The sequence below is a fragment of the Pan troglodytes genome, chromosome 1 (assembly GCF_028858775.2).
Source record: "Pan troglodytes isolate AG18354 chromosome 1, NHGRI_mPanTro3-v2.0_pri, whole genome shotgun sequence".
Lineage (NCBI taxonomy): Eukaryota > Metazoa > Chordata > Mammalia > Primates > Hominidae > Pan > Pan troglodytes.
In genome coordinates, this window is record NC_072398.2 from 90,047,666 (window position 1) to 90,060,630 (window position 12,965).

The 12,965-nt window shown below is 40.3% G+C and overlaps 1 protein-coding gene across 5 annotated transcripts in view; it reads left to right on the top strand.

Moving 5' to 3' along the window:
• Positions 1–12,965, top strand: part of AIM2 (absent in melanoma 2) — a 132,423-nt gene that overhangs the window by 31,838 nt on the left and 87,620 nt on the right. The window contains exon 1 of one of the 5 annotated variants that reach the window (XM_054687384.2): positions 9,551–9,735. The exons of 3 other annotated variants lie outside the window; for them this stretch is intronic. The gene's annotated coding sequence lies outside the window, so the exon portion shown is untranslated. Of the gene's footprint in view, positions 1–9,550; positions 9,736–12,965 lie in introns of those variants that run through there. One more of the 5 variants, XM_016930009.3, reaches the window with a different exon arrangement.

A 12,965-nucleotide genomic window follows, 5' to 3' on the forward strand; every position in this document is an offset into this window, starting at 1 on the left:
ATCATCCTGATACCAAAGCCTGGCAGAAACACAACAAAAAAAGAGAATTTTAGACCAATATCCCTGATGAACATTAATGCGAAAATCCTCAATAAAATACTGGCAAACCAAATCCAGCAGCACATCAAAAAGCTTACGCACCATGATCAAGTCAGCTTCATCCCTGGGATGCAAGGCTGGTTCAACATACACAAATCAATAAACGTAATCCATCACATGAACAGATCCAATGACAAAAACCACATGATTATCTCAATAGATGCAGAGAAGGCCTTTGACAAAATTCAACACCCCTTCAAGCTAAAAACTCTCAATAAACTAGGTATTGATGGAAGGTATCTCAAAATAATAAGAGCTATTTATGACAAACCCACAGCCAATATCATACTGAATGGGCAAAAACTGGAAGCATTCCCTTATAAAACTGGCACAAGACAAGGATGCCCTCTCTCATCACTCCTATTCAACATTGTATTGGAAGTTCTGGCCAGGGCAATCAGGCAGGAGAAGGAAATAAAGGGTATTCAATTAGGAAAAGAGGAAGTCAAATTATCCCTGTTTGCAGATGACAAGATTGTATACTTAGAAAACCCCATCTTCTCAGCCCTAAAACTCTTAAGCTGATAAGCAACTTCAGCAAAGTCTCAGGATACAAAATCAATGTGCAAAAATCATAAGCATTCCTATTCTCCACCAATAATAGACAAACAGAGAGCCAAAACATGAGTGAACTCCCATTCACAATTGCTACAAAGAGAATAAAATACCTAGGAATCCAACTTACAAGGGATGTGAAGGACCTCTTCAAGGAGAACTGCAAAGCACTGCTCAAGGAAATAAAATAGGACACAAACAAATGTAAAAACATTCCTTGCTCATGGATAGGAAGAATCAATATTGTGAAAATGGCCATACTGCCCGAAGTAATTTATAGATTCAATGCCATCCCCGTCAAGCTACCAATGACTTTCTTCGCAGAATTGGAGAAAACTAAAGTTCATATGGAACCAAAAAAGAGCCCGCATTGCCAAGACAATCCTAAGCAAAAAGAACAAAGCTGGAGGCATCACACTACCTGACTTCAAACTATACTACAAAGCTACAGTAACCAAAACAGCATGGTACTGGTACCAAATCAGATACATAGACCAATGAAACAGAACAGAGGCCTCAGAAATAACACCACGCATCTACAACCATCTGATCTTTGACAAACCTGACAAAAACAAGAAATGGGGAAAAGATTCCCTATTTAATAAGTGGTATTGGGAAAACTGGCTAGCCATGTGTAGAAAGCTGACACTGGATCCCTTCCTTACACCTTTTACAAAAATTAATTCAAGATGGATTAAAAGACTTAAACATAAGACCTAAAACCATAAAAACCCTAGAAGAAAATCTAGGCAATACCATTCAGGACATAGGTATGGGCAGGGACTTCATGACTAAAACACCAAAAGCAATGGCAACAAAAGCCCAAATAGACAAATGGGATCTAATTAAACTAAAGAGCTTCTGCACAGCAAAAGAAACTACCATCAGAGTAAACAGGCAACCTACAGAATGGGAGAAAAATTTTTGCAGTCTACCCATCTGACAAAGGGCTAATATCCAGAATCTACAAAGAACTCAAACAAATTTACAAGAAAAAAACAACCCCATCAAAAAGTGGGCAAAGGATATGAACAGACACTTCTCAAAAGAAGACATTTACGCAGCCAACAGACACATGAAAAAATGTTCATCATCGCTGGTCATCAGAGAAATGCAAATCAAAACCACAATGAGATACCATCTCACATCAGTTAGAATGGCGATCATTAAAAAGTCAGGAAACAACAGATGCTGGAGAGGATGTGGAGAATTAGGAAAGCTTTTACCCTGTTGGTGGGAGTGTAGATTAGTTTAACCATTGTGGAAGACAGTGTGGCGATTCCTCGAGGATCTAGAACTAGAAATACCATTTGACCCAGCAATCCCATTACTGGTATATACCCAAAGGATTATAAATCATGCTACTATAAAGACACATGCACATGTATGTTTATTGTGGCACTATTCACAATAGCAAAGACTTGGAACCAACCAAAATAAGCATTGATGATAGACTGGATTAAGAAAATGTGGCACATATATACCATGGAATACTATGCAGCCATAAAAAGGATGAGTTCATGTCCTTTGCAGGGACATGGATGAAGCTGGAAACCATCATTCTCAGCAAACTATCACAAGGACAGAAAACCGAACACCGCATGTTCTCACTCATAGGTGGGAATTGAACAATAAGAACACTTGGACACAGAGCAGGGAACATCACACACTGGTGCCTGTCAGAGGGTGGGGAGCTGGGGGAGGGATAGCATTAGGAGAAATACCTAATGTAAATGATGAGTTGATGGGTGCAGCAAACCAACATGGCGCATGTATACCTATGTAACAAACCTGCACATTGCGCACATGTACCCTAGAACTTAAACTATAATAAAAAAAAACAAAATAAGTAAATAAATAAATAAACAAACAAATAGTCCTGGCTACAGAGGATGAACTATCTGAACTAAGCCAAGAGCAGTGGGAATGGAAAGTGAGGCATACATTTGAGAGCTATTAAAGAGACAGAGTGGATAGACCTTAGTAGCTGATTAAATTTGGAAGATAAAGTTTTAGGGAGAGGAGCCTTGACTCACTCCACATTTCTGGCTTAAGAGACTGGATGGCCAGTTTTGTCTCCCCAAAACTGTTTTTATCAAATCAATCTTCCTTCAATTTACTGTTATGTAGCCAATTCTATTACTGTGGTTCAGATCTCCATTATATCTTACCTTGACTACTGAAAAAGCCTCTTCACTGTGCACTCTTGAAATTATCTGCTGCAGCCAGAGTGATCTTTCTAAAATGCAAATCAAATCATCGTTCTCCCTTACTTAAAACCCTTCACTGCCTCTGCATCTCCTACAGGATTACAGTTGACCTTTAACATGACATATGTCGATCTGCATGGTCTGATTTTTGTTTCCACATGCCTTGTCACTTCCTGCCTGGGATTTTGAACTTCAGCAATATCTCTCATTTCTTGTAGTTTCTTACACAGACAAGATGGTTTTTGCTGTATTTTTACTCATGCTTTCCTGTCTTATCTCCTTGGCTCCCCCAACACACACACACACACACACACACACACACACAAAATCTCTGTCCCCATCCCTCCCTAACCTCTTCTTTTGCTCTGTTTACAGCTATTCTTACTTTGAACCTCAGCTTAGGTCTGCAGCTCTAGAAAACGTTCTTAGACTCCTCAGACTGGATTCATTTGCCCATTTTTGTTTTTGTAGCATGCTGGACATATGATTTCTAGAGTTGGGCAACTTTGTTTCATGACTTTGTTTATTTTTCTGTTTTTGACTGTGATTTTTATTCAGAATAGACATGATATCATTATCTTTATATCTCCAATACTCAGCACATTTCTTATTATACAGTAGGTATTTATGGATTTATGGAGCAAATAAATTAATAAATGAGTAGGTGGATGATGGTAACCATTAATTAAACTAGTGGATTAGGCCGGGTGTTGTGGCTCACCCCTGTAATCCCAGCACTTTTGGAGGCCGAGGCGGGCGGATCACCTGAGGTCAGGAGTTCGAGACCTGCCCAGCCAACATGGTGAAACCCTGTCTCTACTAAAATACAAAAATTAGCTGGGCATGGTGGCAGGTGCCTGTAATCCCAGCTACTAGGGAGGCTGAGGCAGAAGAATTGCTTAGCCCAGGAGGCAGAGGTTGTAGTGGGCTGAGACTGCACCACTGCACTCCAGCCTGGGTGGCAGAGTGAGATTCCGTCTCAAAAAAAAAAAAAAAAAAAAGAATAAACTAGTGGATTATGAAGAACAGGTTTATGGGGAAATATAAGTTCTTATTTGTACATTTTGCAGTTGAGATCACTGTGAGTCACATAGGGATGGCAATCTAAAGGCAGCTGAGTATCCCAATCTGGATTTCACGTGATATGTCTGATTTTAAGATAGAGATTTAAGGGTTTTCAGCTCATAGCTGGTAGTACATATGGTACATATGCTGTTTACAATCACCCAGGAAGAAGATATAAAGAAGAGCACCAAGGTACAATGTATGGCAGTGTTTTTGACCACAACTCATATACCTATATATATACATTCATATGTAGCTTATACAAAGATTTCATGAAACAATACATGGTCTTTTTAGAGGGTGATACCCTCGGCTATTTTCTTTTCTATTCTGTCATATCCTATTCTATCATCTCTTTTCTCTGCTACATAATAATATAAAAGTACTGCTAACCTTCTGGCTTGCAATCTGATAAGTGTCACTCTTTGGAACACTGATATTTAAGAAGGAAGAGGAGGAGCTGGTGAAAGAGATTGAGAAGGAGGGACCGAGGGATAGGAGGTGAATGAGAAGAGAGTGGCATGCCCCAGAAGCAAGAGGAGTCAGCATTTCTAAGGGTGAAGATGGGGTCACTAGTGTGGAATGCTGCAGAAACGTGAAGTGAAACTATTGAATTTGACAATTAGCAACAAGCCATTTGTGACTTTAGTGAGGACATTTAACAGTTGCTAGAGTGGAGTCAGTTGAGGAATGGATGGGGTAAAGGGGAAAGAACCGAAGCATTAACTATTCTTCCTAAAAATAAAGACCGTCCGGCGCTAGTCTACTAAAGATTTTCTCTTTCTTTATCACACTTATTTCTTATAATGACTTTACAAGATAGATATTATTACTTCTGTAAATTTTTTTTTTTGAGATGGAATCTCACACTGTCACCTGGGCTGGAGTGCAGTGGCACGATCTTGGCTCACTGCAACCTCTGCCTCCCAGGTTCAAGCGATTCTCCTGCCTCAGCCTCCCGAGCAGCTGGGATTACAGGCGTCCACCACCACACCTGGCTAATTTTTTGTATTTTTAGTAGAGATGGGGTTTCACTGTATTGGCCAGGCTGGTCTCGAACTCCTAACCTAGTGATCCGCCCGCCTTGGCCTCCCAAAGTGCTGGGATTACAAGTGTGAGCTACTGCGCCCAGCCACTTCTATGGATTTTTAAAATCAGATAAGTAATTTGAATCTCAGAGATCATTTAGGTGCCTTTAGGTGTCCATCATCATACACAGCTGAGATTCAAACCCTGGGTATGCCAACTTGAAAGTCTATAGTTTTCTAATTGGATCATAACTGTTTGTCTATTTTTGTGATATTGGATACATGATTTAATTTCTGTGGTTCTGAGTTTATTAATCTATGTAATTACAGATGGAGAGGCTTGACAAAAATTACAGACTACAGAAATATAGAGTATAAAGAGCAAACATTCACCCACTTAGCATTATCGGTTTGATCTTCAAATTAGTTTTTCTCTAAATTTATAAAAGTAATAAGAATATGTGACAAAAATTCAGCTGATCCATGAATAAAAGAGACTTGATTATTTTAAAACCCTTTTCCATTTTGAGCATTCTGTGATTCCAATAAGAGGTTATTTGATGCTTTTGATTTTCTAGTTTACCAGTTAAGAATAAATGCAAAGCATTCTGCTCTTCCCTTCCCTGCACTCTTTGTGTAAAGATTATGTTGGGGATTCCCCTCAATAAAATAATGGCAAAGCAAATCCAGCAGCACCTCAAAAAGGTTATTCACCACGATCAAGTCGGCTTCATCCCTGAGATGGATTCAACATATGCAAATCAATAAACATAATCCATCACATAAACAGACCCAATGACAAAAACCATATGATTATCTGAATAGATGCAGACAAGGCCTTCGATAAAATTCAACATCCCTTCAAGCTACAAACACTCAATAAACTAGGTACTGATGGAACATATCTCAAAATAATAAGAGCTATTTATGACAAACCCACAGCCAATATCACACTGAGTGGGCAAAAGCTGCAAGCATTCCCTTTGAAAACTGGCACAAGACAAGGGTGCTCTCTCTCACCACTCCTATTCAACATAGTATTGGAAATTCTGGCCAGGGAAATCAGGCAAGAGAAAGAAATAAAGCATATTCAAATAGGAAGAGAGGAAGTCAAATTATCTCTGTTTGCAGATGACATGATTGTATATTTAGAAAGCCCCATCGTCTCAGCCCCAAAACTTAAGCTGATAAGCAACTTCAGCAAAGTCTCAGGATACAAAATCAATGTGCAAAAATCACAAGCATTCCTATACACCAATAACAGACAAACAGAGAGCCAAATCATGAGTGAACTCCCATTCACAATTGCTACAAAGAGAATAAAATACCTAGGAATCCAGCTTACAAGGGACGTGAAGGACCTCTTCAAGGAGAACTACAAACCACTGCTCAACGAAATAAAAGAGGACACAAACAAATGTAAAAACATTCCTTGCTCATGGATAGGAAGAATCAATATCGTGAAAATGGCCATACTGCCTGAAGTAATTTATAGATTCAATGCTATTCCCCTCAAGCTACCATTGACTTTCTTCACAGATTTAGAAAGAACTACTTTAATTTCACATGGAACTGAAAAAGAGCCCGCATTGCCAAGACAATCCTAAGCAAAAAGAACAAAGCTGGAGGCATCACGCTACCTGACTTCAAACTATATTACAAGGCTACAGTAACCATAACAGCATGGTACTGATACCAAAACAGATACATAGACCAAAGGAACAGAACAGAGGCCTCAGAAATAATTCCACACATCTACAACCATCTGATCTTTGGCAAACCTGACAAAAACAAGCAATGGGGAAAGGATTCCCTATTCAACAAATGATGTTGGGAAAACTGGCTAGCCATATGCAGAAAACAAAGTGGACCCCTTCCTTACACCTTATACAAAAATTATCCCAAGATGGATTAAAGACTTAAACATAAGACCCAAAACCATAAAAACCCTAGAAGAAAATCTAGGCAATACCATTCAGGACATAGGCATGGGCAAAGACTTCATGACTGAAACACCAAAAGCAATGGCAACAAAAGCCAGAATTGACAAATGGGATCTAATTAAACTCAAGAGCTTCTGCACAGCAAAAGAAACTACCATCAGAGTGAACAGGCAACCTACAGAATGGGAGAAAATTTTTGCAATCTACTCATCTGACAAAAGGCTAATATCCAGAATCTGCAGGGAACTTAAACAAATTTACAAGAAAAAAACAAAGAAGCTCATCAAAAAGTGGATGAAGTATATGCACAGACACTTTTCAAAAGAAGCCATTTATGCAGCCAACAAACATATGAAAGAAAGCTCATCATCACTGGTCGTTAGAGAAGTGCAAATCAAAACAACAATGAGATACCGTCTCATGCCAGTTAGAATTTAAAAGTCAGGAAACAACAGATGTTGGAGAGGATGTGGAAAAATAGGAACACTTTTACACTGTTGGTGGGAGTGTAAATTAGTTCAACCATTGTAGAAGACACGGTGGCGATTCCTCAAGTATCTATAATTAGAAATACCATTTGACCGAGCAATCCCATTACTGGATATATACCCAAAAGATTATAAATCATTCTACTATAAAGACACATGCACACATATGTTTATTGCAGCACTATTCACAATAGCGAAGACTTGGAACCAACTCAAATGTCCATCAGTGTTAGACTGTATGAAGAAAATGTGGCACATATACACCACGGAATACTGTGCAGCTATAAAAAAGAATGAATTCAAGTCCTTTGCAGGGACATGGAAGAAGCTGGAAACCATCATTCTCAGCAAATTAACACAGGAACAGAAAACCAAACACCACATCTTCTCACTAATAAGTGGGAGTTGAACAATGATGACATATGGGCACAGGGAGAGGAACATCACACACTGGAGCCTGTTGGGGGGTGGGGGGCAAGGGGAGGAATAGCGTTAGGAGAAATACCTAAGGTAGATGACGGGTTGATGGGTGCAGCAAACCACCATGGCACATGTATACCTATGTAACAAACCTGCATGTTCTGGACATGTATCCCAGAACTTAAAGTATAATAATTTAAAAAAAAGATTATGTTGGGGATTCCAAGCAAATATCTCAACATACTGATTTTATTTCCTTGGATATATACCCAGTAGTGGGATTGCCGGATCCCATGGTAGCTCTATTTTTAAATGTCTTAAGAACCTTCATACTGTTTTCCATAACGGCTAGCTAGAGTTAACCATTCCACAATGTATATGTACTTCAAAGTACCATGTTGTGCATAGTAAAAACATACAATATTATAGGTCAATTAAAAAAAATTAAAATAAAAATTTAAGAAGAGTGACTCAGTAACACTGTAGTGAAATTTTAAAAAGCACCAAATTAGGAGTTGGAAAACCTGGAATGGAGGACCAGATTTGTGAATGCCAAGCTGACTGATCTTGAGCAAGTTGTTTTATTTAATCTGGAAATCAGTTTCTTATGTCTTAATGTAGCTGGGAGGAGAATGAGCACTAAAGAAGAACCCATAGAGAGCTCTCTTACTCACCTGCCTGTGCTGTTTGTTCTCTTTTAAGCAGGACAACCTTTGACCTCACTCTGTGGCCCTTCTCAGGGCTGGCTGGCCATCCTGTCCTATGCTTAGGGCACTCTTCGATGGTTGCAAAGACTGGGAAGAAAGTTGGGGGAAAGGTCTCAGAATTTTGTTTCCTGGAACAAATTGTAATGAAGGCAGCTGGTGCCTCTTAGCAGACACCTTCTGTTGAGGCCTCCCTGTAGAGGTCACAGAAGTCAGGACACTGTATGGTAGCTCACCCTAGTCCCACCTCTTACAAGCTGAGTTACTTAGGGCAAGCCACCTAATGTCTTTGATCAAGGTTCTTCTTTTGTAAAAGAAAAATAATGATGATCACTCTTCCAACAATCTAGGAAAGTTCTGATGATAAAATGAGACAATTCAAAATATCTTTATTATCATTATTACTATCATTGATACTGTTTCTTAGAATCATAGGTAGCATGAGAAGCCCTTGGAAATTCAGCTACTACCTTCTAAAGGAGGAGAACATGAAGGAGATGAGCTGGCCAACTCAAGGTAAAATGCTTCCCCTGGACCCTGTCTTCCGTGTGAGGACTTGATGTTCTTCAGGGACAGACTTGAAAAGAGCCACTTCTGCTGTATAAGGACCATGTACAGACCCTTCTGTAATTTGTCAGACGTAAGGTTCTTGTGTAAGGACAAGTTTAGTCTCTAGGATTGAAACTTTCATGGTCACGCTCTTTGGTTTAATTAAAGTGATGGACTGTGAAAGATGAACACCTTTCTTCTCTTGCCATTGCCGAGGAGTCTGCCTCACTATGTAACCCTCAAGGCTTTTTCCAGGCTGAATGGGAAGTGGGGCTGAAGTAGGGGACAAATAGCAAAAGCCTAATTTACTTATAATATTAGGCAAAAAGCAATGTTCTTGAATCCCTTGGCCTATAATCATAGAATCCTTGACCCTTTAAGGATCTCTTTTCTAATTCTTTGGCATCTGGCCTAGAGTATCTGGCCCTTTAAGGATCAGGGGCCCCATAGTGGCTAAAGATTAAGAAGCCCGGTTGCCAGTCCATTCCCATGGCAACTCAGTGCCATGGGGATTAGCAGGGCCCTATTCAGGGCCTCCCAGTTTTAAAGCCAGTGGCACACGCAGTCCCAGGCAAAGAAGTAAAACAAATATAGGTGTGTTGTAGAGTCAGGCAGAACCCAGAACGTCTGGAGATGAATGTAGGGAAGAAGGAAGGACCAGCAAGTTCTTCTGGGTAAGCCTCAGGAATCTGGTGCTGTATGGATGGGATGGAAGGAGATTTAGAAGGATGGGTACTACAAGTTGAAGATTTAAGGAGATGAGATAAAGACTAAAAGGATGGTGGGCAAGTAAAGTGGTCTGAAGAATGAAATCTGGAGAAAAGAAAAAGAAGGCCTGAGGATGAAGGGCTGACAATAACAAAGACTCTAAGTCCAAGCAGTAGATTTTAACGATAGAGGAATTTGGAGGCCTGGGAAGCTCAGAGTGCCTTGAGGTTGATGGCTAAGGGGGGCAGAGACAGAGAAGAGCAGTGGGCTGAATCTAGGGAAGACTGGGAACAATGAGTTTGGCCAATGTGTTTGGTGTAGATGGATCCTAGGGCAGATGAGAACAGATAATGACTTGGCCATAAATTGGGCATTATAGAGATTACACAGTAAAGTATTAGGGAATGCCAGTTGCAGAAAGTGGGGAAAGTGAAATGGAAAGAAATGAGCAAAGGCGTGGACAGAGGTGAGAAGAACATTTTAAAGCAGGAAATGACTAAGGGTTATATACCCCAAGGAAGAAGGAGACATTGATGGGGATGGCAAGAAGAAAATGTAAGAAGACAGGACTGGGAATCTACACAAGCAGGTGATGGCTTGGGGTTAGAAACAGCAGGATAGAGGGTCCTGATTCTAAGGAGGATAAGGGAGAGTGAGCTAGAAAGTTAGCACCAGGAATCATCTTATTTGTTGGGTTTGGGTGAAGCAGAAAGTTTTCCCCCAAACTTCCCAGAAAGATCTGATGGGACATGACAACCTACTGCCCTCCCATTTGTTGAACACTACTAGTTTCCTCATCCTTCTTGACCAAAGAGATACTTCATGTCCTTAGAGACACACTCTCTAGAATTCTTTTTTTTTTTTTTTTGAGGGGACAGTGTCTCACTCTGTCACCAGGCTGGAGTGCAGTGGCGTGATCTTGCTTCACTGCAACCTCTACTTCCCGGGTTCAAGTGATTCTCCTGCCTCAGCCTCCCGAGTAGCTGGGACTACAGGCACGCACCACCATGCCCAGCTACTTTTTATATTTTTAGTAGAGATGGGGTTTCACCATATTGGCCAGGATGGCCCTGATCTCTTGACCTCGTGATCTGCCTGTCTTGGCCTCCCAAAGTGCTGGGATTACAGGCATAAGCCACCATGCCTGGCCTCTAGAACTCTTTAAATGGCTTCCTGGAGAATCTGTCAGAGGTGGGTGGGAGGTAATAAGGAAAGGGAGATTCTACCTCCAGATTTCTCAGCATTTCTCAGACTCCGTTAGGGAATTGACCTCTGTATGGACTCTCTTGTGACCTTGACTAGCCCTGGAGGTCCAGCCCATTGTTAAGATAGATTGGTTCTGGGTCTACTTTTGGAAAGGCTTGAGAGGCCTCAATAGCTCAGTTTGACTGGGCTAGACTTGGAATGGTTTCTGAAAGTTGGATGGGATGATGAAAGGATAATTTGCTCCGTATTTGTCTTTCCTTGGCTTGATTCTCATGCTGAATTGTTACCTGGATTATCTCATTTCTTCCCTCTTCAAGTATGAGAAAGGGGACTGAGGAGAAAGGAACAATCTGCAGTCAGGCTGACAGGCTAGGAGGGAGGAAAGATAGACTTGGGAACATAAATGCTTTATTATGATGGGTCAGAAAATGCATAATAGGCATGGAGAAATGAATATGGGGCAAGACCTCCTGAAGATGAAGTGTCTGGAAAAGGACTGAAGGGCTTTTGCACTGTGGGTATGTATGTCCATTTTACCCTTCCTTAAGGGGTAGGAGTTATGACCTGAACATCTGCACAGTAGGTCTCACTCTATAGGCCTGACATTGCAAAGCACCTTTTCCAGCCTTCCTGGGAGGTACTTACAGGAGGAAAGACCTGGGCTAGCTCCTTAGGGGTGAGATAGTAAGAGGGAGCTGATAGCAGGTAGGAACATGAGAAGATGGTATATGGTAACACTTCTAGAAGTTGTGCTCACAATAGATGTGGATTAATAAGGTTTACGGCATCATAGGGCCTGGGAGATGAAAGTATAGTATGTAAGGGCTGTGCTATCTGAATGACAAATTCACTGTCTTACTCCATGTAATAGCCCCTAGAATTTAAAATACGGACTAGTTGGTATAGGAACCTTTAGAGAAGCTGTAAGTAAGACCACAGTAGGATGTAGGATTTAATTGGACCAAAGGGAAAATTTGAAGGGCATTTATCATATGTATCCCAGCAACACCTTGTGAATGAAATAGTGTATGAGCATCACTAGTTTGTCTGTAGGGTCACAAAGTGGTATTCAATTAGAGGTATGAGTAATGTTTGAGTCACAGATCTTTGGAGCATTAAATCAATACAGATTTTTTTTTTGGAAGGTGAATGTACTTTTCTTCCAGAGAGTTTACGTAAACATGAATGACATACAGCCAGTTTAAAAGAAGAAAAAGATGTACTGGCTTCAATCATTTTGAGTGACTTGACTTCACCTTTCCTGCCCTTTAAAACTGTAGATTTATTTGATTGTTTCTCTTCTTATTTTAAATTAAAACCTAAAGACATTATCGACACTATCAAGAGGCTTTGTCTGTTTTATGGATGATAAAGCAAAATGAGATGTCAGAGAGACATCTCTTATTTGAAAAAAGTCCTCAGACAAAGTCCAGAGTACTTTTGTTGATATACATTATAAGTATAAGGAGACACTTGTTGGTGGGGGGCATTTTTGCTGGAATGAAGAGATATCTGTGGAGTGGTGAGAGGAAGATGAAGGAAGGGTATTCAAAGGGAAAGAAGCAATCCAGTCAATAGAGTTGAGAATTAACTCATGGAATAGAGGAAGAAAGGGGACAAACACTCTGCCTCATGAAATCTCAGCTGATCTTTATCAGTAGCCTATATGTTAGTGCCCCTAGTTTATAATAAGGAAATGGAAGATCAGAGTTAAGCAATTTTCTCAGAGTCTCAAACCAAGTAAGTTATACAACTTCCTATGAAGATGGATCTTTCTGCTCCCAGGGTTATAGCCTTTGTGTGGACTTCCAAATTGTTATTTTATTTGGTGAGTAAAAAGATTGATTCCTTCTTTTCTCCCATACATGTTTCAGGGTCATTCCTACGTTGGAATTTGCCTATGGGATTCTCGAGAGTAGAACCATGCCATGATATATCTCTTCATCATTGTATTCCCAGCAGCAAGTGGGAACATTACAGATAATGAATG